Source organism: Alligator mississippiensis, chromosome 1, assembly GCF_030867095.1.
Source record: "Alligator mississippiensis isolate rAllMis1 chromosome 1, rAllMis1, whole genome shotgun sequence".
Lineage (NCBI taxonomy): Eukaryota > Metazoa > Chordata > Crocodylia > Alligatoridae > Alligator > Alligator mississippiensis.
In genome coordinates, this window is record NC_081824.1 from 225,944,342 (window position 1) to 225,972,198 (window position 27,857).

The 27,857-nt window shown below is 43.0% G+C and overlaps 2 long non-coding RNA genes across 2 annotated transcripts in view; one reads left to right on the forward strand and one right to left on the reverse strand.

The window, feature by feature from the left end:
- The window catches only part of LOC109286488 (uncharacterized), a 200,863-nt gene that overhangs the window by 155,919 nt on the left and 17,087 nt on the right, over nt 1-27,857 (reverse strand). The window lies entirely within an intron of this gene.
- On the forward strand, nt 1,587-7,374 carry LOC132250079 (uncharacterized). Its single transcript, XR_009461665.1, has 2 exons — nt 1,587-2,050; nt 7,157-7,374. It is a non-coding gene; the product is annotated as an uncharacterized LOC132250079 (long non-coding RNA).

Genomic DNA, 27,857 nt, shown 5'->3' on the forward strand with positions numbered 1-27,857 from the left:
CTCAAATTTCCAGCAATGCAAAGCAGAGGCTGAAATAGCCTGATGAGAGATATTTGCATTTCCTTGTAGACAATTAATTTTAGGGGTGGGTTTTATTGCTATTCTTTTTTATCTTGTTAACATCCTGCCCTCTTTCCTGGTTCCTCCCAAACAGCTACAATACAATATGAAAAACTCTCCTTTGTGACATGTAAACATTTACTAAACATTGTCTTTCTACTTTGTACTGTGAGAAAAGATGGAAGTCAAAATGTTAAATATATTTCTGGTATTTGCATCTGAAAAACCCAGACCTTCCTGAATATATTCCTTAGATAACTTTCATTGTTTAAGCACATAGCTTGCTTTGTACCAAATTTGCTATCAATATCCAAAAGGCATGATCCCTAAAATAACACTATGTAAGACCAGATTATTATTCACTGACTCACAAATGGATTAAACTGCACATGATAATCATCTTCAACATTTTACCACCTTTCTATAGTGACATAAAAGCTTGTCTTACAAACACCACTGACAAATTAAAAATGAAAGAACAGTACATTAAGCCTATTTCCCCAACTTAATTAAAATGGTATAGTAAATAGAAAGCTTAGCTTTGCAAGTGCCATTCTTGGAGCTGCCAGAAGCTTCCTCAATAAACCCTTAAGAGATTTAAGTGTCACAGATGTCTTTATACTACAGCTAAAGCCTACTTCAGCTTCACTTCAACATCTCATAAAATTGATTCACCCATTGCTCCATCACCATAGTAAAAGATAACAGGTGACAAACGCTGGATGATATTAAGCATAGTTAAGAAACCTACAAGAAACTTCTAGAAGATTCTACCATCTCTGATTTCTTTGCTATTTGCTTCCAGGAACATCTAGAACTCTGCAAGCGCTTCCTACAGGTCACTGCCAGAGTGAAGATCCTACAGTGTTTTCTTCAATTCCTTTCTTGATCACCAATTTCTAAATCAATCTGATTTTCAAAAGAGCTTAGCACCCAACAGGTCCTCCTTACGTAGCCTTCCTAGGTTCCTAAATGTGGATTTGGAAACTAATGGTAGGTTCCTGTTTTTGAAACTTTAGTCTTCCTGTCAAAAGTCAAGTGCCCAATAACCAGCACATTTTTGTAACATCCTGAACTTTCAGCATGATCAGTTCCCTTCCCTTCTTTTGCATTTCCCCAACAGTGACACAAATGTAAGCTGCAGGGAAAGATCACAGTGGAAAAGGAAACCAAAATGGGAAAAAAAAACAGTTTGCCAAAGAAAAAAACCCAAAGCTATGGAGACCTTTTGAAAGTATATAGGGAAGTGAAGAGCATAAATCTCACTAAGGCTAGGGACAGAAGTTACACATAAACCAGTTTAAGTGATCAAAAACTGGCTTAAACCTGTAACAGAACACAAGCTCAGTGCGCATAAACCAGTTTCAAAATGATTGAAACTGATTTAAGATAAAACTGGTTGAACACAGTATCAGACTTAACTGATTTGGGTCAAACTTGTTTATGAAATTTCTGTCCCAGACTCCTTCCTGGTTTAAGTTAAATCAGAGTCCCCCAGCATCCCATCATGCTTTCCAGCCCTGGGCTTGGCTGGGCTGGGCTGGGCTGTCTGCTCCAGAGAGCAGGGCTGGCCCCACCCCTCTGCTCCCTAGCCAGAGCTGTGAGGGCTAACTAACAAGGGAGTGGAGCAAGTCTGGCTGGGGATGCAGCCCAATCTATGCAGGGGGGGGAAGTGCCCCCTACCCCCACCTCAGGCAAACCCCGATGGGGTCTGGGGCCAGGGAGGAGGGATTAAACACCCTGTCCCCTACTCAAACTTACTGCTGGCTGCAACTATGAACTACAAATCCCAGAAGCACCTGGAAGCAGGAAGAGGAAGTGATGAGCAACCCTGCAGAGTCCTGGTGCTGTGGGTCTGGACTACAAATCCCAGAGACCTCGGGGCAGCAGGAAGAGGAACTGAACACACAGCCAGACAGCTCTGGTCTAGTATTTTCTGGCTTCTTGTCTGAGTTCCTGCAGGCATGTTACTGCGTTACCTGAACCAAAGGTAAACATCTGCTTACTTCTGTTTCAGTTTAATCTGTGCATCTTAGACTAACCTGCAAAGACTGAACTGATTCAGCCTCAGGCTTTTTACCTGTCTGTCCCTAGCCTAAAAACTCAAATATTTGTGCAGATTTACACTGGGTCATGCGCCCTCTCTTTTATCTAAGGAGGTTACTAACACTGAAGGACAGTCTTCACTTCTGGGTATCTATGAGCTCGGATATGCAGAGTGTAAGCTTGAGGCAAGCAAACTGTGCTTCTCTTATCTGCATTATTCCATCTAACACATGCCAACCCCAGGTAAGGATACTCTTGAAAATTTTATCAGAAATATATACCATATGAATTGCTTATACTACCTCAAATCTTTCTATTGCACAATTTATGAGTAGTGATTTTTGGGAAGGTTCCAAAACAAGGAAACAGTATACAGCTTCTTTTATTCAAAGCATTTTAAGATACTAAATGAAAAATTAGAGTCCCCTAATCAACTAAGACCATCAAGGTTGTGAGGCAGATGTAAATTTAATTTTCTTAGCATTTTCTACCTAATCTCTGAGATGAAGATTTTTATAACCTACACAATGCAAATTTCTGAGCTTCTACCAGCTAGAATTGAAAAGGAGGGACTAATGCATAATATTTGAACTCCATCATACTTTTCTGAGAGAGAACGCACACATGTATGCATGAGGGAACCCAACTAAATATGGCTTTGTATTTTTTTTCTTATGATCATAAAAAGATGTTTAGTGAAGAAAAAAAAAATTGTGATTGTAGAAATGTTTCCTGCTCTGAAAAAAGATGAGCTCACAATTGTCAAAAATGTTCAAAAACCAATGTTGTGCAAAATAACTTTGCTTCAGGGAATTGTATGCATTCATTTTAACATGTTTAAATTTTTATTTCAACCAGTTTAAAACAATTCCCCCATAATTAGCTTAATTAACAAAAAGAAATAATTTTGAACCAGGAAAATCTGGAGGGGTGGGGGAAGAGGGAGGTTTGTTTTCTAAAGGTCAAAATGGTATTTTAGAATAATTTTTAAACCTTTTTTTTTCCCAACATTCTGGAGTTGGGAAATTCATTAGAGCTGACCATTTCCTACAAATCATTTCAAAATTGACCAATCAGCATTTTTGATGAGAGATCTTTTATCAGAAAAAAAAAAGTCCTGACTAATTCCATTTTTAACCTGTGTATTTTTATAGGTTTAAAGAAAAATTGTTAGATAATATAATTTATATCTTTGGACCAATTCTTTGGTTTTTGCTGTTTTCACTTTATTTTGGGGGGTACCTCACACATGGCCTCATGCACATACATGTTCACATGTATATACATACACAGATGCATCTTCTATTAGGAAAATTTTCAGTGATGGACACCAAATTCTAACTAAAGAAAAGCTGTATGGTGTCACTGGATGCTTTCTTGTTCAAATAACATAATAATTCAAGCTATATAAAACATAGGTAAGAGTTGAATAGCCTTTCAGAAGCATCTTCTACAACTATGTTGACCATGGTAAGAAATCATTTTTTAAATATGGTTTCAGACAGCCATAGACACAGCTTTAAATGTGTTTTCTACGTACCTCGAGATATCAGGCGTGGCTCATGAATACTGCTATGCTGAGGCAGATGGAGCATCCCACAGGAGCGTGGGGGGGGCCCCCCACTTGCTCTGCAGCAAACCCAAAAGTGGACCGGAAGTATTTCCGGTCCACTTCCGGGTCCACTGGGAAGCACGTGGAGGGCCCCTCTGTATCGTTCCCCCCCCCCCCCCCGGCTTGGTGATCAGCCACAAGGGACCCTGGGTGCCCCCCCCAGACCCAGGAGGCACCAGTCACTGAGCTGGGGGGGGGTTCCCCCAGCGTGCTCCCCAGTGGACCCAGAAGTGGACCAGAAGTGCTTCTGGTCCACTTCTGGGTCTGCTGCCAAGCGCGCTGAGGAGCCCCCCAAACTCCTGTGGGATGCTCCATCTGCCCCAGCATCGCAGCATTTATGAGCCGCCTGCTACCTTGAGGTACATAGGAAAAACATTTAAAGCTGTGTCTGTCTGAATCGCCAAATCTTTCCAAATCGATTTGGAGGGTTCCGATTCAATTTGGAAACATTAAAGGGTCTCCTGATTTGATTTGGATTCAGAGATTCAGCCACTGAATTGGGCTGAATCAAATCAGGGACCGAAGCTTCGCACAGCCCTATTAGTAACACTTTCGGGTTTGGGTTTTGGGTATTTTTTTTTTTTTTATAATAGTTCCTGAACACACTATTCTATTGTAGGCAGGACCTAGGAACTGTTTGCTGGGGCTGCTCTTGGCACTCATCAGGACACTTGAGAGGGAACGGTACCAAATAATGATTTCAGGGCCCTCCAAAGAGGGTTACATAGTGAACTTTGGGGACTCCATCTCTGGGAGAAGTATTTGATGTTGAAATAGGCCCTTTTATTTTGGAACGTTAGGCTAGCTACAGACATTCAAAATGCCTGAGGTAGAATTGATCTCTGTTGCACAGTTTTCGGTAAATGGCATAGTTTAGATCAGTAGTGAACAATACCCTCACCACCAAAGGACGAATGTGTGTAAATCTTAGACTGAGTTCTGCCACTCTTAAATCATTGCATGTATGAGGAGCGTCTGTTCTGTTACAAGTGAACAGAAGTGGTTTCCTATCACTTATACGAGTAAAAGTGTAATGTCTGTACCTGGTCTTATTAGATAACCTGGTGAGTCACTGGAGACCTTTTGAATCTTGCCAGTTAGGGCCTTGACACAACAAAGTATAAAAGTATTTGTTTAACTTTTACAGCTGGGTCCACTCAAGTGTAGTTAAGTGCTTTGCCAGCAGCCACCCACATGCTTAAAGTTGAGCACATGCTGACTACTTTTCTGGACTGGGGCCTAAGTCTGGTCCTCTAGGCATTTTTACTCAACAAGCAGAATTCTTCTGCTCAACATCCATCTTCATCCACTAGCACAGCTGCTTCATTGCAGCAAGACAAAAAGGAAATGACCCTTCCTTTAATTAAAACTGTATCTTTATCACCACCACAATATGACATCACATACCTTCATCCTTTACCTAGGCTTTATAGTTCTAGAGCTCACTCGGTCATTAAACCTCTAGTTCTTTGTACTCCTGTTTACGTTAACTGAGCACTGAAATGCCTAACAGAGAGTTAATACCCTTGCACATGAGCCATTTCACCTACAGCAAGAAGTGAAAGCATGCAACTACACCCAACAAGTGATCACAGAGCACCCTGCAGGGAATTTGCTTCCATTTCAAAGAAAGAGATCAAAACCCAGAACTGAAAAAAAAATTTTTAAAGATGCTCCCAGCCTGTGCATGAGATTGATGTTGGGCCCAACCTCAGAGGTTTTCTGAAAGGAAGGGAGAGACAGGGACAGAAAAATCAGAGTTACTCTGGTGCCTGATTATTGAAGTGAATGGGAGTACTGCCATTGACTTCAATGAGAGTGGGAACAAGCCCCAGCACCCTGAGGTTTATTGGCTGCTTACACAGAGTTTAAATATATATATGGAAATGAAAGGGAAAACAATTTGATAACTAAGCAATGACATTGTGCTTTTACATTAAAGATGAAGAAGAAAAAAAATATCCTTTAATTTTTCAGACATTTACTAGCATATTTGCAAGGGAACACAGATAAAAATATAATCTCTCTAAATTGCCAGCATCTGCCAAGTTGGAGAGGAGGTTGACGAGCAAAGCCACTGGCCTTAGATGAGGTAATTTGGGAAGATCCTCCCTTAGAATTACTGCTGCAGAACTGACTGCCCAGGCAGCTCAAACCAGGAGTGACTGTAGCTGCTTGAGTGAGAGACAGGCCCCTGCTATTAAATGCCTTCACTCAGATTTATACGAAGTTTTGAATGCCATCCAATGCTCTAATTGGGAGGCCCTCATATTAAAGTGGAGTTGGGATTTGGGATCCATTTGTGAGCCTGTGGTTTGGAAGGAAAGCATGTAGATCCTTTTCATTTCTGTTTATATCAGAGGAGCCCAAAATAAATGTTTTTCTGGAGATTTTACACCTCCAGCCTTGGTTTACTTTGAGACTTTTTGTGCTCTGAAGTTTCTTCCAAATGTAATTTAAAGACAGGTATCTTATCATTCTGCATGGGACTCCAATGTTCTGTTTCAAGTCTGACATTCTGAATAGAGTGCTTGAGTGTATGAACTGCTTGGTTCTCAATTCACTGATTGCAGCTGCCTTGGTGGGGTTTGTAGACTGATTTTGCAGCTTTTGTTTTATTTATAGCAAGCAACGTTTCACTTCCGGTTGGAACGCCAAATTCTGCGCTGCCACGGTGGTCCAGTTCTGTGCTATGCCTGTGGGGGATGTGGGGTGGGGCTGCGCAGGAGGGAAAGGTGCAACTGCCTGGGGAGAATGAGAGTAACTAGGGAATTAGTCTTATTTATGGCACTCTTGAAGACTGTGTTGTGGCACAGACACTGATGCTATGGAAACATCCCACCTGCCTAAGGCCTGCAAGACAGGAAGCCAGGGCAATTATATGCACCTTTCCCTGGCTCTCTGCAGCACCACTGCAGCTGCATCAACATGTAGGGGCAGGTGAGGAGAGAAAGCTGTCTCTTGCACTTTTGGTTTGAACAGTGGTAAATTAGATGAACAGTGACATTGTTCTTCTTTCAACAAATATGCAAAGACATGCAAGCAATTCAGAACTCCATTACCAGTTTCTTTTTCCCAAAGGAGCTTAATAAATTCAGTCTTTTAGGCCAGTATTTTAGATTCCAGTCCATTTAGGGAGCCTTATTGTGTTTTTATTCAATGCAACGGATCCTTTGTATGTTGCCTTTTTAAATTATTCATAAATAAAATTATGAGCAACTCTGTCATAAGGGACTGAGAACAGGCAAAGCTGTTAGAAACCCCCATATGCAAAAATTAGTTTTCACTAGCAAAATACTAGATCATAGGAAATAAAGGTCAGTGAAATTCTACTTGCTTCAACGTGCCTTACTAAGGTGAGTAGCAAACAGCATTCATGCTAAAAGGAGGGGAAAGTGTGCAAAAGTAATTTTTGTCTCAAATATTTTATACTTGCAGATTTGATGATGAAGTCAGTGCTTTCAACACCATTTTCTGATGAGACCAGATCCCTAGCTGGCTGTGTACAGACTTCCATGGACCCATGCCTCTTGATACCAGCTAAAAGCTGGGCCTGTATAAATTTCAAAGATCTGAAATGCATCACCATTTGTTGAAAATGGTCATTTCTCTTTCCATTCCCTGATAAAATACTAGATAAGAACCTAAAAGCAAAATGATATTTGGTCCCTCATTTTCTCTAATATCCATATATGTATATTATTACTATATAGCTATATCACACATAATATAATTGTATATACTTATAGACTTGTTAATGTACATAAGTTATTATACATATTAGCACCAGAATTGAACTTTATTTCTTTTCAGCACTTGAGGTGGTTTATATTCACAAAAGCTTGGCAAAAACAATACCCTGTATGCAGGAAATTCCCTTCACATCATGATAACGTAAGGAGGAGGAGAGAGCATACAATGCATGCAAAAAATATAAACACAAGAAATGACCTAATTTGTGCCAACCTTCAAGCTGATTATATAGGTTCCCAGCCAGGATTTTTCCCTTATTTTTGTTCTCCTTGCCAGTCTGCTGCATTCTCAGATGAAAAACAGGATAGTATCATAAAAAGGGAGTGGGCAACATGCTTTCCTTTTGACTCTTACTCCTCCTCCACTGGAACCAAATCTTCCACTTATTTTAGTTATTTGAAAACTCGGGGGGGAACATTATCATATGTATGCTCAGGGTACAGGAAGTCACTGTCCTGATGACATTCTGCCCATTTTCTGAAACTCTCTGATGTAAGAAACACTCCTATGAAAATAAGGATGGGAGTAGGACTCAGGAAACATGCATTCAGTACCTATCTTCCTTCTATGACAGTAAGCAAATAATTTCCTGCTGCCTTCACTCCTCTTTACAATTGGAAGAGGAATACTCTTTCCTCCTACCCTTTTCTGTCCTGTCTCTGTTTATAATATAAGGGCATGGCTGTCGGCATAGAATTACCCAGACATGGGGAACTTCAGGGCAAAATCCAAGAGGTAGCTACCTTGAGGCAGTGGAACATAAAAGAGTAGCTCTCCCTGAAGGAAACCAACAGAAAATATCCTGGATTGGAATGAAGCCAAAATACCCACTGTTAGAGCAGCTTTACTGCAGTTGCTTCCAGACTTCTGGTTCCAGGGCAGGGAGCCTAAATGTTCTAGGAGCCTTGTCTCTGAGGCAGTTCACATAGCTAATTTATTCTGGAGCCACAGACTTGTGAAAGCCCTTGAGTTTCCAAAGCAATTTGCTTAATGGGACCATCCTGGAGCAGCCTAGGGTTGTGGACCTTGGCATGGGCAGAACTAGAATTTTACAAAGGGGGGTGCAGATGGCATGGTGCCGCATGCATATTTTTTCTCCAGTTAAAAATCATTTAGAAACTTTACTAATATGCTTGGGGCCCAGGACTGTATTATTCAGTTTAAGATTGAAGCAAAAACAAATATAACTTGTTTGGAAAGAGTTAAAAACAATCTGCCAGGCTGTGAAATAGAAGTGTGATTACCTGGAGCAACAAACAGACAGCAGAATTGCAGAACAAAGACTAGCTTGATTAGTGGAACATCAAAACCAGTAAAAAGGAGAGAGGGGTATTAACACTTGTGCAACGGAGAGTTTAGAAGGGATCAAGTAGTTTATAGGGAGCCATGAAGGCAAATGACCCCTCAGCACTGCCTGACTAGAAATGCTGCTGCCACTGCCAGGCAGTTGGTTTTAAGCTTGGGGTAGAGCTGGAATCAAAGCAGAATACAAGTGCACTCCCCCTTCCCCTCCCCTGAATCCACCCCCGGACCTTGGGATGCATCAAGCCATTTCGATGGTGGGCTGTCTCAGAGCCAGGGGTCTTGGAAGCACTGGCTGTCCAGCAGGCCACCAGGTGAGTTGGTAGTTTTCCATCAGGACCTTGTCTGGCTTTTGGCAGAAGTTCATCAAAGCAAAAATATTTCCACAAAACACTTCAGTTTCAATGAACCAGTGTTTCCAGATGAAAAGTGATGTCATTGGAAAACTTCTGACCAGCAGTTCTGGAAAGGCATGATTCTTTGGCTCAAGCTATACAAGTCCATGCTTTCATCTCTGGAGGTCCTTGGGTCAATCATGGATGTGTGGCCCTTCTGTAAGGTCTTTAAGGTATATGTTCTCAGCTGGTAAGTGTCTGCATGATAGCTATGCCTTAGTAAAATGAAGGCTCTAGCTACAACTAATTGAAGGTTAAGGCAATTTGGTTCATATCTGCCTTATGTCCTTTTACCACCCTCCACCTTTATTAAATTAATGCCTCATTATAACCTGCAAACTGTTGTGCTCAAACAAAAGGTGCTGGGGGGTATTTACTTCTATAATGAATATCCTGTACAGAATGGAAAGAGCAGAAATGAAATCTGTCCCTGGCAGTCTTAACTAATAGCTCATTAAGCTGTTTGAAAAGCTTCTTTTCTGTTCTCCTTTGAACAGGTTATACTTTGCTCTTTTAAGCTGGTTATTTTGGCTGGCTCCCCATATCTGAAAGGATGAGTGGAAAGATGGCCATCTGCACAACTCCTACAGCAAGGCTTTTTGGCTCTTGCAAACAGCTTTTGCTGATAGATGGCATCTCCTTTCTGCCAGATCCTCAGCTGGTCTAAGTGAGAGTTACTTCATTGACTACTACTGTCTAGCAACGCCCATTTCCATCAGCTGAGATTCTGACCGCTGCCTGGACCATACAAAAAAAAATTAGCAGAATTACAGGCTCATGCACTTGCTGGAGTTTTATGGTTAGCAAGGCAGGAACTTCAGTAGAAATTAGATATACAAAATAATAGTGTGACACTGCAGGCTAGATTTTGTCAAAGTATTCAGGTGCTCTGCTCCCTCTGCAATTAATTGAAAATAGGCACCTAAATATCTTTAAAAATCTGTCCCAGCATTACACAGGGAGTTAATGCTTCAGCCTTTTACCTCTGGAGCTTTAAGTTCAAATGTGATGAAGGTCCCTTTTCTAGTGGTGTTAGAAACTGCAACATCCCTCCACCCCCTGCGTTTTGAAACCATCTTCCCCAGTTTGCAGGATCTGCTTTAAAAAGTCTTGTGATTAGGGGTTTGGAAGATGACAGCTCCCACACTGGCATTTGGAGAAGCTTGCAACATTCCTGTAAGTGACCATCCAGCCTAAAAAATGAAATTAACCACTACCTCTACAACTGAGACATTCAGAACCTGAAGAAGGTTAACAGAATGGCTGAGAAAGGACAGATAATCACAGAATTTTAGAAAAGTAGAACTGGAAGAGACCTCAGAAGACCATATAGTTCAGTTCCCAGGGCATAATTATCTCTGAATAAATCATCCCAGCCAAGTATCTGTCTAGCCTGCTCTCCAAAGATGGAGATTTCACATCCTCACTGGGTAATATGTTCCAGTGCTCAACCACCCTCATAGCAAGAAGTTTCTTCATAATATCCAGCGTGAATTTCCTTTGATACAATTTAAGACCATTGCTCCTTCTTCTGTCCTCTGTAGTCACACAGAATACTCTATCAGTCTATCTCCATCCCCCTGTGCTTTGGGGAAATCATAGGGATCAATACTAGGATGCAAAGCAGGCCCTATTCAATTCAGATTCGGCCCAAATCGGGGACAGTGATTCGTTTAATTGATTCAGATCACTGTCCCCGATTTGATTTGATCGAATCTGAATCTGCAGATTCGATGCTGATTTGGAGAGTCAGCAATTTGGACATAGATGCAGCTTTATATGTTTCTTCTACATATCTCAAGGTACCAGTGCGGCTCACGATCACTGCGATGGTGGGGCAGATGGAGCATCCCTCAGGACTGCGGAGGAGGGGGCCCTCCACATGCTTGGCATTGAACCTGGAATTAGACCAGAAGTACTTCAGGTCCACTTCTGGGTCCAGTGGGGAGTGCCCTGGGGGGCCCCAGCTCGGCAATCAGACATGGGGGGACCCCAAGTGCCCCCCCCCCGGCCCAGGAGGCACCAGTCACAGAACCGGAGGGGCCACAAGGGAGCCCATATGCACTCTCCGGTGGACCTGGAAATGGACCAGAAGGGCTTCTGGTCCACTTCCGGGTCTGCTGTCAAACGCGCTGGGGAGCCCCCCACACTAAAGTGGGACACTCCATAGACCCCAGCATCACAGTGTTCACAAGCGACCTGCTACCTAGAGGTATGTAGAAAAAACATTTTAAGCTGTGTCTATGCCTGAATCTCTGAATCTTTCTGAATCTCTCCAAATTGATTCGGAGGGTTCCAATTCGATTCAGAGAGATTAAAGGGTCCTTTGATTTGATTCAATTCGGATTCAGAGATTTGGCCACCGAATCGGGCCAAACCGAATCACAGACCAAAGCTTTCAACAGGTCTAATCAATACTCTCAGAGTACATAGGATAAGCCTCACCCTGGGAAAACCACCTTTGTGATCATGACCTCTCCCCTGCAAGCTAAGGGATGGGAGATACAGAGACAGGACCCAGAATGTTCTGTTAGTGTCCCTGGACTCTGACTCCCTCTGGTAAGAGTCCACTATTTATCATTTATACACTGTTGAACTTTCTCTCTCACTTTTCCAGGATGCAATCCTGGAGATTTCTACCCACCCTAAAAGATAATTCCATGATGGAACTCCATGGAATTTCCATCAAATAGCACTGAGATCTTGAGTTAATGCTTTTTACAGCCCCAAAAGGCCTTCCCTCCCTGCATGTCAGACTGAATTTTAGTGCCTTGAACTGTGAGAAATACAATGCAAAAGAAGGAGGTTAAATTCATTCCCCAGCTTTTACCAGCACAATCCCTACCAGACTCCACTAGTTTCAAGCTAAAGGAACCTCCCTAGTGCTAAGGGAACTGGTATGATCCAACCCAGCTGGACAAATAGGAAACAAGGCAACACAGGAAAGGAAACAAGTGTGACTGGGGCACATAGAAAGCATCGAGGGAGGTACAAGTTGGACCTCCTGCCACCAGCCTCAGTGAATCCACCCTGGTATAATAAATACATGATCTTTTCAGGAACATAGAAACAGGAAGAAAGAATGTAAGACTGGAAGGGGGTTTCAGGGCCACTGAGTCTGGGCTTGCAGGCAGCCATTAATCTAAAAAAAGCCCCTCAAGATTATTCAGTTTCAGCCCCACACCCGTAGGAACAGAAAGGATTTCCTGAGCCACTAAATCCTGCTCCTTGCATTTGCAGGCATGGCCATCCCTTGGGACACCCTGCCTGTGGGATGGGCTAGCAGCAGGTGAGTCCCGCTCCTGGCTCTAAGGGCTGCAGCAGAGGTGCTGCCTAGCACCCACCCCACAGAATAGCCTGGCCCGGAGCTCCTGCGAGGCCACTGGGCACCGCAGCTCGGGGCCCCCTGCCACAAGGGCATCCCTGACCCAGCCCGGCCCACCCAGCACAGCCCTCACCTCACCTGCAGGCAGCCCCCTGGGGTGGGCTGCACCAGCAGCAGCACCCTTAGTGCCAACGCCAGGGCTGCCATCTCCATTCTGCTCTGCAGCCTGCACCACCCGGCTCTCCCAGCCCCGCAGACAGTGTCCACCGAGCCAGGAACTGCAACCCTCCCCTACCCTCCCAATAAATTTCAGAATGTAGACAGTGCAAGACTGATCGTGATCAGTGAGGGTTTTTATTATATGAACTTCTTTTTAATTATATAAAAATGTTAAGGGGGCTATACACAGGCTGATTTGCCCTGGGCCCCACACCCTCCTAGGGTCAGCCCTGTTTGCAGGCAATTGCTAAACCAAAGAGTCCACAAAATAGCCACTTCAAATTCTCAGCTGCAACTACAGGGACCAGTAGTTAAAATACTAAGAACATCCTATAGCCTGTCACAAGTAATAGTTAGGGAAATGAAGGCCCTTCTTCTGCACTATCAGGGAAGTAAGTTAAGAGATGCTCAGAAGATCTTTGAAAAAGTATCATGCCCCAAAAGTACCAATGACACAGAGAATAGCCCCCCTTCCCTTCCCATACATACCCACACAATCCTTGATAATTTGAGCAATGGGAAAAATCCATTCCTCAGATCAAATGTGGTGGTCAGGAAGATCCTATGCAGAAGGGCAAGACTCTCTAGGTAGGAGGCGCTGGGTTTTCTAACTATCAGCAAGAGCAACAGTGTACCTCAGTCAGAATCCCCACCCTTAGCTAAAATATGCTCAGATGAAAAGCAGAGAGGATAAGAGTGGCACCCATGCTTTCCCACTGCCATGGTAGGGAGTTTGTTAAGTTTATACATGCTCAAAGGATTTTAAGAGAGCAGTGCTAAAGAGGAAGGCAAAAGAGAAAAAAAGATATGGGATATGTTAATCTCTCTCAGAGTACAGTACTGGGTCTGAGTCTGGTGATCAGCTTAACCTTGAGTGCACAGGATAGACTCTCTGGCCAAGCACCTGCAAGTATTCCTGTTACTGACTAGTTAGAGCACCAGCAGACTCTATACAAACTATCACCTCCAGCTGTGGCCAATGTCTAATGCTTCAGAACAAGGAAAAAATTCTCCAGAATCCCTAAACTGTATTTAATTGAGGAGGAAAACTGTTCCTCCCAGGCCTTACAGGTCACCAGCAAAAGCCCTGAAGTATAGAAGAAGAAATAGGAAATGATCTTGGCATTGTGCTTTTAAGACAAATGAAAAGAAAACATGACAGTATTCCTGTATGCTGTCATCATGAACAGCTTAATGAAGTCATCATGAACAGCAGGGCTGTGCGAAACAGCACCATTTCATTTCAACTTCCATGTCACCGTTTCAACAGGACAGTGTTTTGTTTCAAGTTTCATTTCATTTTGAAAGCACTGTTCTGTTTTGTTTTGTTGAAACTGTTTTGCTGTTTCGCTGTTTTGACATTTTGCCCATAGGCTATAATGGAGAAGCATGAAACTGCCTGTAACTTCGTCATTTTTTGGCAGATTTGGATGAAAATAGCAGGCATGGTAGCCCCTGCTAAGGCCACAAAGCCTGCCAAGTTTTAAAGGGATAGGTGCAGGGGTTTCTGGGAAACTGCACTTCAATATGCTGTCAAGCAAAATTTGTGACGTGTGACTCTGTGTATGTGTGTGTTAACGTGTGCTCTCCACACGACACACAGTAGCGTGTCCCAATGAGGCCTCTTCCTCCCGTACAGCCTCAGTCCAGCTCACCACTTTAAATGACAACAGGTAATAACTTAGTAAGCAACACAGTAGCACCAGCAGCATCTCAGGCAGCCAAACAGTCTCAGTGAATATCAGAGCAGTCCTCCCACCCCCCCCACCCGTCTTCCCCATCCCTCTCCTTACTTTCTGTTTCCGTGCAGGCAAACCCAGCTTCAGCTTCAAAACTCAAAATGTTTTGAAACTTTCAAAATGTTTTGACTGCCCTTGTTTCATTTTGAGGCTGTTTTGAAGCCCTTTGTTTCATTTCAGTTTCACTGTTTCAAGCTCGAAAAGAGTCAAAAGTGTCAAAATGAAACAGCCAGCAAAATTTCGCACAGCTTTAATGAACAGCTTAGCCAGAAGCTTGAACCATTAGACTGGCCAGACAGACCTGGTTCTTGATATGCAAAATCTGATTCAGGGCATGTTTGGAAGCTTACTTTCCTGGTGCAGTTTTATAAGTTTAGCAGGGAATAATGTTGGCCTTCACATCAAAATAAACCTAATGCTTGAATGTATAGTGCGTTTTATTTTACTGCAGGATTACAGACAAAGAACGAGGTCCTCAACAGGTGCAAATCAACACAGGATAGTCTCACTGAAGTCAACAGAACTATGCCAATTTACACTGACTGAGGATCTGACTTCTCAAAGATATATCTGAGGAAAGACTGAGAACACTGCTTACTGTCTGTGGCCAAATGTAAGTCTCCTTGACGATGATGGCACTTTAATTTAAATCAGCAGAGCAAGGAAATAGGTCACTACTCTAACAGGTCCCCCAGTTAAGGTATACTTCCTTGTTATATGAAAATATTTAAACAGGAGTTAATAATTAACTGATGAGTGTGTTGACAGTATTAACATATTTGCCTGTGTTTATCAGACAATTGCTTAGAAGATATCATTAGACAATAGTCTATTTGGAAAGGCAGACCAACTAGAAAGAATAAATAGAATGTTCATGTGAAAAAAAACCACCATGATATAGCCGCTAACCCTAAACTACAACTGTCAACTAGACATATTAGCTTTTCTTGGATGTTAACTCAAATTGCAAATCTGGGAGTGACTGAAACTTCAGTAGTCTACCATGCACTTACGTCCCTTTCCACACATCTTTTCTATTAGACGGACAAATTAGCATGAGTGACAGAAAAAGGCATTAATTTCTGAAGGAAGTAGTCATTTAGGAGTCATCATATTGATAGCTAAGGCAAACAATGGCTGAAGTCTGTGGACTGGTCACTGCGAAAGTGCATCACCTATCACATGCTATTTCTGTCTAAAGAACTCTAGATTTGGACTAGATCCTCTGTGAGAGGGACTCATAAATAAGTCTATGTCCCCACAGAACAAAAGAGAGTTCTGACATCAGCTAAGAGAAGGTAATGGTCTGACTATCAAACAAGTAAACTTGTAAAAGCCACCCCACAATCCTTAGTCCCAGCCCAAAATATAGGAGGTCCACTTTTATGTGTTGATCTAAAAAACATGCTGGATTGTTCCATGGTTGGCTGCAAGAACACAAGCTAACTTCAAGACATCTTCATTAAGGGTCTTGTCACATATTACATTTAGGACATGTTTATTAGGGCTGTGTGAAATTTCAGCAGCCATTTCATTTCAAAACAAAATGAGGCCTCCAAAATGTTTCAGAAATGTTTCAGAAAATGTTGGCGTTTCAGAGCTGGGGTTCTAGGGAAACAGCTGTACGCTGCTGCCCTGCCATGCAACTCAGCTCCGCAGGGAGCAGCGATCTGCGCTGGGGGTCTCCTCACTGCCACTGCCTACCCTGTGCTGCTGCAGTGGTGAGGAGACTCCCAGTGCAGATCTCTGCTCCCTGCAGAACCAGGTCGCAGTGCTGGTTCCTCTCACGCCACTGCTGCCTTCTCCATGCAGCCCCACATCACCAGGGCAGCACAGGATGGCCAGCGGTGGTGAGGAGACCCCCGACACGGATCTCTGCTCCCTGTGGAGCCAAGTAACACGGCAGGGACCAGCAGGCTTACTCGCCTCTCTGTGCTGCTTCCCTGCCCCGTGGCCTGGCATGACAGGGATCAGAGATCTATGCAGTTGTCTCCTCACCTCCGCAGAGAGCAGCAGCCCTCCTCCTTCCCTGGACGAGCCACCCACAGCCCCACCCTGCTTCCTGCTGGGGCCCTGCAACCCCTGGCCCCAAGACCCAGACTGCTGAGCAGTAGGGCTGCGCAAAGCTTACAGCCCATTTGAAATAGATTCAGATGAGATTTGGTGGAGCTGAGTCTCCAAAATAGATTAGGCCCAAACCAAACAGGACAGTGATCCAAAACACCAAAATGAATCACTGTCCTCCAAAATGACCAAATCCAAAACCCAATCGAAACAGTCATTTCATACGGCCCTAATGTTTACGTTGATCATATTAAGCCTTGCTATGAGTTGGAAAGTTTTCTGAGCTGTGGTGGGAAGGCTGGAACAGACAATCAGCTATTTGTCAGTCCTAGCCTCCCTCTACTCCGGAGTACTGATCTGGCTCTGGTGCGGTGCTGGGAGGGCCACATAACTGTTCATCAGTCCCAGCCTCAGGAACACAATGGAGTTTCATGATCATTTTACCTCCATGGAGCAGTCAGCGGTTAGCTCAGCATGTGTTAGGTAATACGATCTCTGGAGATATTCCTGGCTGTAGAAGTTCTAGCTTTGCTATGATATGATGGCACTTAGCATGTGTTTTACTACTTGAATGTTCAGACACTATCATTTTAAATGCAGTTAACATGTGCTAAGTGTAACATGTGACAAGGGCCCAATACATAAAACTCAGCCTTAAATATTGTTAAACAGGAATGGACCTCATTCTTAACGTATTGAAACAAGCAGCAATTAGGAATAATTTTACTGAAGCCCATGTCATTGCAGCTGTATAAATCAAATTAGAATTTGGCCTGATTGAAAGGGTTTTGGCTACTCCCTTCCACATATACAGGAAAATAAATGCCTTTGCATTTCCCCTAAAACTCTAAGACTTGCCATTGGGTGACGTAGGCCTCAAGAACTCTATATTATCTAGCTTTTCATATCCCCCACATCATTCGCATCCTCTCACTTAAATCATCATCCTCAATCGAACTCGCTGAACAACTTAACCATTAAAGTACACTTCTACTCTGAAAAATGACTCTGTGAAAATAGCACCATGGACTTTTGCATCTCAGTAGCCCCAGGTCATACTGACCCTGTCTGCTATTAAAAATATTGAGCCTAATTCCTTATTGCATAAATCAAAGAAATTAGTTTTTGTATCATTTTATAAACACTGTGCAATGGTGCAAATTTTACAAAAGAAGTAGACCATGAGAGAAGCAAGGCTGTGGTCTTTCAACTTTCAATCCCTTAAAACCCACTGAGAGATAAATTTATAGCTGAAAAAAAAAAAAATCACATAATATCTACAACATCTTGCTTCAAGGCAAGCAGGAAAAAAAATAACTAGAAGAACCTATTTCTCAAGAGAACTGGAAAGCATTACAATGCAAAGAACCTCTGTCTCTATCCCTACACGCCTTTCTAAACAAGATCTTGAATAGATTTTTATTGGACCTCTGAACATCTCTTTAAGGCTGGGCAAATGAATCATAGCAAATGCTGGAGGCATTGGCAGCAAACATGCTGACCTGCCTCACATTTTGTTCTCTTGTCATAAATTAAAAATTATTGGAATAGTGTATGCAAATGTCTCTTAAAAGTTCCAAGAACATGTATACATCTTATCCAACTGGGCCAAAAGAATCTTTGGAATAACTGCATTTAAAAGACCTTCAACTGTTCCACCAGCACCAAAATAGTTTATCCAATTTAATTCCTAAAGTGACTTCCTTAGCACCTGCCATTCCATTGTTGAGGTAGTGCAGAACCTCTGAGGCCATATAGCTTCATAATTCCATTGCCCAATCATGTTATTCCATCCGTTAATTTAGCCCAAATATCCTTAGAAAATAGGAATCTGAAATCCTACACTGTTGGCCCAATGAACTCTCCCATACAGAACAAATGGAAGAACTGATGTTATCACTCGAAGGAGAAATATAATTTAGTTTGGGACCATATGAAAGAACTAGATGACGTCTCACTTCAGATTTTACATAAGTCATCATCCTCAGGTTATAATTTTTATTTGGCCACCACTGGCATATGTCCAGGTCTCTTCAGTGCCAAAAATTGCTGCAGATTTTTGCCATTGCCTACAAGTTGTGGTGCTTCATCATGTACAATACTAGTGCTATGAAACCAAGAGCCTTCAATATGGTTTAGTTAACTGGTCTTGTTTTGTTTGTCACTGCATGTGGAATTTCATTTTGTTTATTTCTTCAAACCTTATTTCTTTATAAATGAGATAAAATGTTTAAGTCTTTGGTTTGGTCTGAGATGACATCCATAAGAAGGATATGTCCAGGCATAGTTCTCCATTGCAGTGTACCTTTTGCAGTTAGAAATGCTACTACAGAACAGCTGTCGAGCACTGTCCAGTCAGAATGTCAGGATCTGAGAGCTATTTTGCTCTCGTGTTAATAACTACCCAAATCACACAGCTTCCATATCTGGGACCCTAACAAAGTATTACCCTTAAACATGGTAAATTTCACAGTCAATGTTTAAGGCACGTGCAACTGTAGATATGTCCTTGCATTTGTTGTATGCACATAATCTTCCATTGACACTTCTCCATTTGCATGTCAAAACTGGTAATTTATTCCAGACTTGTACACAAAGGTATAGTTGACTATGCAATTGCAAGCACCAATGAGAAGCTTTCTATGTATAATATGGACTCTTGCAGGATCATGGCCTGTGTTCTGGCCCCCTCAATGCAATCCTACAAAATATCCTCTGCTTCAATCAAGAAAAATACCCACTTTTGATAAATATGAGACTCTCTTACTGTTCACAGTAAGCTAATCAGACACTAGTCTATTAAGATCAAATGGTTTGTAGCTAGAAGGAAAAAAAACTAAAGTTAGATGGGACAGAGGGGGCAGCAGATCTCTATAGCTGGAGGGAGGGAAACACAAGATCTTTGCTGCTAGGAAAACACTTCAAAAATCTTATGAGTTATACGGAACAAAGATTTGAGGCAGATATTGCAAACACCACCTTGTAGTTCTTGGCTTTTTTCTGATGGGCATGCCGTCTTTGTACAGAGAGGGTATGTTACATTCTGATCTAGCATTAGGGCAATAAAAACATTGCAGTAATAATAAAGTTTGTTTCTATAAAATTTGGTTTCATCACACCAATATGCTAGATCAAGGGTGTGGTTTGAAATTACCACATGTGTACTGGGGATGTACATGGGTCATAACAATCATGTTGGGATAGTTATATAAATGCGCAACACCTGGAACTACTTGGCTTTTGTTTAACCTGGACCAAAGAACAAAGTAAGAAATGAAAAACAAAGGTGCCACAAGACTTCAGCATTGAGGGATTGAGCCAAATTTTTGTTCTTCATTCCACTGATGTATATGTATATTCTGAGAACATAGCTGGAAACTAAGGAGGCAGAGGTGGTTGATGCCTGACTAAGCCACTGATCTCAGCAGTTTTATAGTGCTGCAAACAAAAATAAATGAAAAAGCCTTTTGGCCAAGATGCTGAGAAAAAGTGTTCTTCCTGTCAGTCTTCAACACTTGTGTTTCCCCAACTCTAATAAGAGTGTTTGACATCTTTGTGGACATCAATGTCAACGTCATTGCACAGCCACTGGCAGGAATATTCAAACGCTCATGGCTCACAGGCCAAATCCCAGAGGACTGGAAAAAGGCCAATGTGGTCCCCATTTTCAAGAAGGGGAGGAAGGAGGACCCGGGCAACTATAGGCCAGTCAGTCTCACCTCCATCCTTGGCAAACTCTTTGAAAAAATTATCAAGGCTCACATTTGCGAGAGCCTGGCAGGACAAATTATGCTGAGTGGAAACCAGCACGGGTTCGTAGCAGGCAGATCGTGCCTGACTAATCTAGTCTCTTTTTATGACCAGGTTACAAAATGCCTGGACGCAGGAGTAGGGGTGGACGTCGTATACTTAGACTTCAGGAAGGCCTTCGATACGGTATCCCACCCCATACTGGTGAACAAGTTAAGAGGCTGTGACTTGGATGACTACACAGTCCAGTGGGTGGCAAATTGGCTGGAGGGTCGCACCTAGAGAGTCGTGGTGGATGGGTCAGTTTAGACCTGGAAGGATGTGGGCAGTGGGGTCCCACAGGGCTTGGTCCTTGGACTGATACTCTTCAATATCTTCATCAGCGACTTGGACGAGGGAGTGAAGTGTACTCTGTCCAAGTTTGCGGATGACACAAAACTGTGGGGAGAAGTGGACACGCCGGAGGGCAGGGAACAGCTACAAGCAGACCTGAACAGGTTGGACAAATGGGCAGAAAACAACAGAATGCAATTCAACAAGGAGAAATGCAAAGTGCTACACCTAGGGAGGAAAAATGTCCAGCATACCTACTGCCTAGGAAATGACCTGCTTGTTGGCATGGAAGCGGAAAGGGATCTTGGAGTCCTAGTGGACTCCAAGGTGAACATGAGTCAGCAGTGTGATGAAGCCATCAGAAAAGCTAACGGCACTTTATCATGCATCAGCAGATGCATGACGAACAGATCCAAGGAGGTGATACTTCCCCTCTATCGGGCGCTGGTCAGACCACAGTTGGAGTACTGTGTGCAATTCTGGGCACCGCACTTCAAGAGAGATGTGGATAACCTGGAGAGGGTCCAGAGAAGGGCCACTCGTATGGTTAAGGGCTTGCAGGCCAAGCCCTACAAGGAGAGGCTAGAGAACCTGGACCTTTTCAGCCTCCGCAAGAGAAGGTTGAGAGGCGACCTTGTGGCTGCCTATAAGTTCATCATGGGGGCACAGAAGGGAATTGGTGAGTATTTATTCACCAAGGTGCCCCCAGGGGTTACAAGAAATAATGGCCACAAGCTAGCAGAGAGCAGATTTAGACTAGACATTAGGAAGAACTTCTTCACCGTTCGAGTGGCCAAGGTCTGGAACGGGCTCCCAAGGGAGGTGGTGCTCTCCCCTACCCTGGGGGTCTTCAAGAGGAGGTTAGATAAGCATCTAGATGGGGTCATCTAAACCCAGCACTCTTTCCTGCCTATGCAGGGGGTCGGACGCGATGATCTATTGAGGTCCCTTCTGACCCTAACATCTATGAATCTGGGAATGCAGGGTAGCCAATGACACCCATGGAGACATGGGAACATCCCAAGAGAACACCCCATGCTCAGTGTACTTGAAAATCAGTCCCCTTACTGAAATGTCCAATACAAATGTAGTAGCCCTCTTTTTAAAGAATCTTGGCCATCAATTTTCGGCCTTGGGTCCAAGAGATAGAAGGGTTTGTAACACATAAAGGACATGTCAGTATGAAAAGCGATACTAAGAAAGAGGGTTGGAGTCACAGCCCAGGTTAAATGTTGTAAATTCATCTTTTAGATTAGATATCCCAGAATATTTCAATGAATGGAAGATTAAACCTCCAACTTAAATTTACCACCAGAGATGAAGGTGGGATTTTGGTCATCAGATCCATTATTTCCAAGCAGCACATTCACTTGGTGATAGGTTTAAGGCTTCTGGTGCACATACCCACCCACTTTGATGACTTTCTCCCAAGCCAGCCACAGAGCCAGCCCTATTGTCATTCAGTAAGGGATCAACCACAACTGTCTGCTTAATCTCTGGCTATGCTCTCAGGAAGCATGTAAACATCACAGTACAATAGGAATATTTTGACAATGTTTCATCTTAATGAGCGTGGGTCAGAAGTTCAGTTGGTATTCATTAATTAGCTCCATTGACTTCCATTCATAGTGCTGGGAACTGTATTTTTAGGTAGCATAGTTTTTGAGACCAGAAGACTGAGAGCTACAGAACCCTGGTGGTAGTTAAGACTGATCTTTGTATACCCAGTGGGCATGTCTACACATGCAATTAGTGCACATGAATAAACTCTGGAGCTTATTGTTCCAGAGTTTTTGCTCCCAGGTGCACTGCTTGAATATGCCCTCAGGAACAATTAACCCTGGAGTAATCAGCTCTGAAGTGTATTCATGTGCAGTATGTGGAGTCTGGTTGGAGCAGCCCCAACTGGCAGAGGGACCGGGGGGTGGTAGGGAGGGGAGCCTGCCAGGCTGGGACTGCTCTAGCTGGGCTCAGTGGGCTCCTATACACATACAGGGAGCTGGCTCTGATGTGCTGGAAATCCAGTATATCAGAGCAGACACAATTAATCGAGTCTGCCTGGGGCATGGAAATTAATGTGCTCCAGCAGACTCTAGCATCGCATGTATCAGCGTCCGCACGCTGAAAAATGGCAGCAGGGCTCTTTGAACTAAAGCTCTTTCAATGAGCTTTAATTCAAAGTACCCTGCCATGATTTTTCAGTGTGGGGACACTAATACATGTGACACTAGGGTGCTGTTACTTAGTGTGGCTCTCTAATTAAAATGCCTCCCCATGCCTCCCAGAGCACATGTAAAAATGCCCAAAGTGTTGTGGAGGGGCTGGCTGAGGCATGAGGGTGCTTCAGTACAGGGCTAGCTGGCAGGCAGCCCCTGCACTAAAACAGCTGGATCAACGTCTACACATGTGCTGCTATGCACAAAAGAACTCTGCAGCAGGGTAGTACTTGTATTTACCAGTGCTACCCTGCTGCAGAGTTAATTAGTTTCCTGCACCCTAATAGGGGTACATGTGTAAATGCTGAGATATTTATTACAGAGCTAATTAGTCAGCTCTGCAGTAAATATCTCATGTAGACGTGCCCAGGATCTCTTAAGCACCTGGGGGCATCGTGATACATGGACATCCTATGGAGCAACTAGCAATGAAAGAAAATAATCTGACTGAAGAAGTAATAACTATTAGATCTGAAACTATACATAAATATAGAAGACAACTGGAGGAGTTTAAAATTTGACTGTGAGAACACAGGCACTCAAAATGAAGCTTTATTTTTCATGATGCTTCTCATGGAGTAAAAACAGTTTTCAATTAACTCGGGTGGAGGAGGTTAACTGTCAAATGGAATTGCAAAAATCTGAAGAATACTGCAGGCCACATGAAACACAAGAGAGATTTTTTTAGCACTCAAAAAAGGAAGTGAAGGGTGTACTCACTGTAACCCTGATAAGAAACCAGATGGTAATTAGAATTGGGAACAACAAACTCAGAAAGAGACTACACGAGTAAGTCAGTATTAACCCATCAGAAAGCCTCAAGGAATCCAATCCATTTCTAAACACTTGGAGGAGAAGAAGGTGATTAGGAACAGTTGCCATGTATTCACCAAGGGCAAGTCATGCCTGACCAACCTGATTGTCTTCTATGATGAAATGACTGGCTCTATGGATGCAGGAAAAGCAGTGGACATGTTATACTTTGACTTTAGCAAGGCTTTTGGTAACGGTTTCCCACAACATTTTTGTCAGCAAGCTAAGGAAGAACGGGTTGGATGAATGGACTGTAAGGTGTATAGAAAACTGGATCACGAGGCTTAGAGGGTAGTAATCAATGGCTCCATGTCTAGTTTGCAATCAGTATCAAGTGGAGTGACCCAGAGGTCGGTCCTGGAGCCAGTTTTGTTCAATATCTTCATCAATGACCTGGAAGATGGGATGGAGTGCACCCTCAGCAAGTTTGTGGATGATAGCAAGGTTGAGGGCATAGCAGATATGCTGGAGGGTAGGGCTAGGATTCAGAAAAACTCTTACAAATTGGAGGATTGGACCAAAATAAATCTCATGAGGTTTAATAAAGACAAGTGAAAATTCCTGCACTTTGGATGGAAAAATCCCAGGTATTAGTACAAGCTGGGGACTGTTTGGCTAAGCAACAGCTCTGCAGAAAAGGACATGGGGGTTACAGAGGACAATAAGCTGAATTGGAGCCAAAGCATGCCCTTGTTTTAAAGAAGGCTAATGGTAGACTGCCTTCTTCAGGCTGTATTGTAGGCTGAAGGAATGGGGCTTGGAGAAGAGAAGATTGAAGGAGGATTTAATAACAGTCTTTAACTACCTAAAGGGTGGCTCCAAAGAGGATGGGACTAGACTCTTCTCATCGATAGCATGTGACTGGAGAAGGAGCAATGGTTTCATGTTGCAGGAAGGGAAGTTGAGGTTGGGTATTAGGAAAAACTCTCTCACAAGGAGGGTAGTAAAGCACTGGAACAGGCTATCCAGAGAGGTTTTAGGATCTTGATCCATGGAGGTTTTGAAGACATGGCTAGAAAAAGCCTTGGCTGGGATGGTATAGTTAGGAATGGTCCTCCCTTGAGCACGGGGTTAGACTAGATGATCTCCTGAGGTCCCTTCCAACCCTAATTTTCTATGCTTCTATGATATGACAAGCAAGAGAAATTGCCCAATCCAGACTGTAGTTTAGGGACAGAACACACCAGTGATTCTCAGCCAGGGTAATACAATATTGTGGGATGCCTTGAGATCCTCTCAAGAGTGCCACAGGATCTCACACAATTTTAGCACTGTTAGGTGTGCAAATGTGATTCATAACATAAAGCCAGAGATACGAAGTAGGCATCCATAGTGCCAAAAACATGCTAACTTGTTGGGTCTATCTGAGTTCTTTGCAACAGAAGAGTTGCTTTACCATTTTCTGTAGTCAAAAAAAGAATAAAAAATAAGAGCTGACATTTTTAAAGTGGTGCCTAGAATCTAAAAAGGTTGAAAAGCACTGGGGTAGACACTGGTCTGACCGTACAGACATTAATAGAGACAGGTAGTTGGATGGGTTAGTCTTAGGTTAGGCAGAAGACAAGGCAGTGTGACAGCTTATAAACTTATAATCCTGACATTCTGACTGGGCAGTGCTTGATAGCTGTACTGTACCAGCATTTCTGACTGCACAAGGTAACATTGCAGTGCAGAACTACACCCTAACATATCTTTATTATGGATGTCCTCAGACCAAATCAAAGACTTAAACATTTTATCTAATTTCTACAGAAATAAGGTTTGAAGAAATAAAAAAAAAAAAGAAATTCCACATACAGTGACAAACAAAGCAAGAATAGTTAACTAAACCATATTGAAGGCTCTTGATTTTATAGCACTAGTAAGGTACATGACAAAGCATCACAACTCATTCAGAGAGGCATGAGCTACAGCCTACATAGCATCTGACAAAGTAGTCTGTAGCCTATGAAAGCTCATGACTCTTTGAACGAGTTGGTCTGTAAGATGCCACATTGCCCTGCTTTCCATATAGATATGAGAGAGCATCAGAACTACCGCAAGAAAACAAACTAAGGCAGAAAGGCTGAACATCCAGTGATAATGACTCTCTGGGTGAAAAAAGGTGATAAACTATGTGCTTTAGAATAATAGAAAATTAGGGCTGGAAGGGACCTCAGGGGGCCATCTAGTCCAACCCCCTACTCAAAGCAGAACCATGCCCAACTAGATCATCACAGCCAAAGCTTTGTCTAGCTGGGTCTTAAAAATCTCCAAGGATGGGGCTTCCACCACCTCTCTGGGTAACCTGTTCCAGTGTTTTACTACCCTTCTAGTGAGAAAATTCTTCCCAATATCTAACCTAAACTTCCCTTGCTGCATCTTGAGACCATTGCTCCTTCTTCTGTCATCTGCCACCACTGTGAACAGTCTAGCTCCATCCTCTTTGTAAGCCTGCTTTAGTTAGTTGAAGGCTATTAAATCCCCTCTCAGTCTTCTCTTCTCTGGACTAAATAAGCCCAGTTCCCTCAGCCTCTCCTCAGAAGTCATGTGCCCCAGCCCCTTCACCATTTTCATTGCCCTCTGCTGGACTCTCTCCAATTTGTCCATATCTTTTCTGTAGTGGGGTGCCCAAATTTGAACACAGTACTCTGAATCTGACCTTACCAGTGCCAAATAGAGGGGAATAATCACTTCCCTTGACTTGCTGGCAACACTCTTACCAGTGCAACCCAGTATGACATCAGCCTTCTTCAAAACAAAGGCACACTGTTGGCTCATATTGAATTTAGTCCACTGTAAGCCCCAGGTCCTTCTCTGCAGAGCTACTGCAGAGCCAGTCGGTCCCTAGCCCATACTGGTGCATGGGATTGTTCTGTCCTAAGTGCAGGACTTTGTATTGTCCTTATTGAACCTCATGAGATTTCTTTTGGTCCAATCCTCCAATTTGTCAAGGTCTCTGAATCCTAGCCTTACCCTCCAACATATCTACTACTCCTCCCAGCTTGCTGTCATCTGCAAACTTGCTGGGAGTGCCATCTATGCCATCTTCCAGGTCATTGATGAAGATATTGAACAAAACTGGCCCCAGGAACAACCCCTGGGGCACACCAGTTGATACCAGCTGCCAGCTAGGCATCAAGACATCGATTACTACCCTCTGAGCCTGATGATCTATCCAGTTTTTATCCACCTTATAGTCCATTTATGCAGCCTGTACTTCCTTACCTTGCCTATGAGAAAGCCTTGCTAAAATCAAGGTATACTATATCCACTAGTTTTCCTGCATCCACAGAGCCAGTCATCTCATCACAGAAGGCAATCAGGTTGGTCAGGTATGACTTGCCCTTGATAAATCCATGCTGACTGTTCCTAATCACATTCTTCTTCTCCAAGTGCTTAGAAATGGATTCCTTGAGGATCTGCTCCATGATTTTTCCAGACCCTGAGGTGAGGCTGACTGGTCTGTAGTTCCCTGGATCCTTCTTTTTTCATTTCTTAAATATAGGCACTATGTTTGCCCTTTTCCAATCATCTGGGACCTCTCCTGATCCCCATGAATTTTCAAAGATGATGGCCAGTGGCTCTGCAGGCACATTGGCCTACTCCTTCAACATGTTCAGGTACATCATGTCTGGCCCCATGAACTTGTACACATCCAGTTTTTTTCTAAATAGTCCATAACCTGTTCTTTCACTAGTCAGCTGCTCACTTTCTCCCCAAACTGCGCTGCCAGGTGCAGTAGTCTGGGAGCTGACCTTGCCTATGAAAACATGTGAAAAAGAGATTGAGTACTTAAGCCTTTTCTACATCCTCTGTCACTAAGTTACCTCCCTCATTCAGTAAGGAAACCACACTTTCCCTGATCTTTCTTTTGTTATTGACATACTTGTAGACACAGTTTTTGTTACCCTTCACATCCCTTGCAAGCTGCAACTCCAGCTGTGCTTTGGCCTTCCTGACTTCATCCCTGTATGGCTGAGCCATACTTTATACTCTTGCCTACTTGTTTGTCCAAGAAGTTACCAGGAATGGTATTATTTAATACTTCAAGGGAATCCATAAGTAAGTCAGTAGCCAGGCAAAATTCCTGGCTTCCACTAAAAAGCTTATCTTCCGTAAAGGATTTTGCCAGCTCAGTGTAAATAAACTTGAAAAGATAACATAATAATAATACAAGGAAACATCAAAAAGGCATGTTCATTGGGACCAAAACAATTAAAAAAGAGTCTGAAGACATCTTCTAAGGAA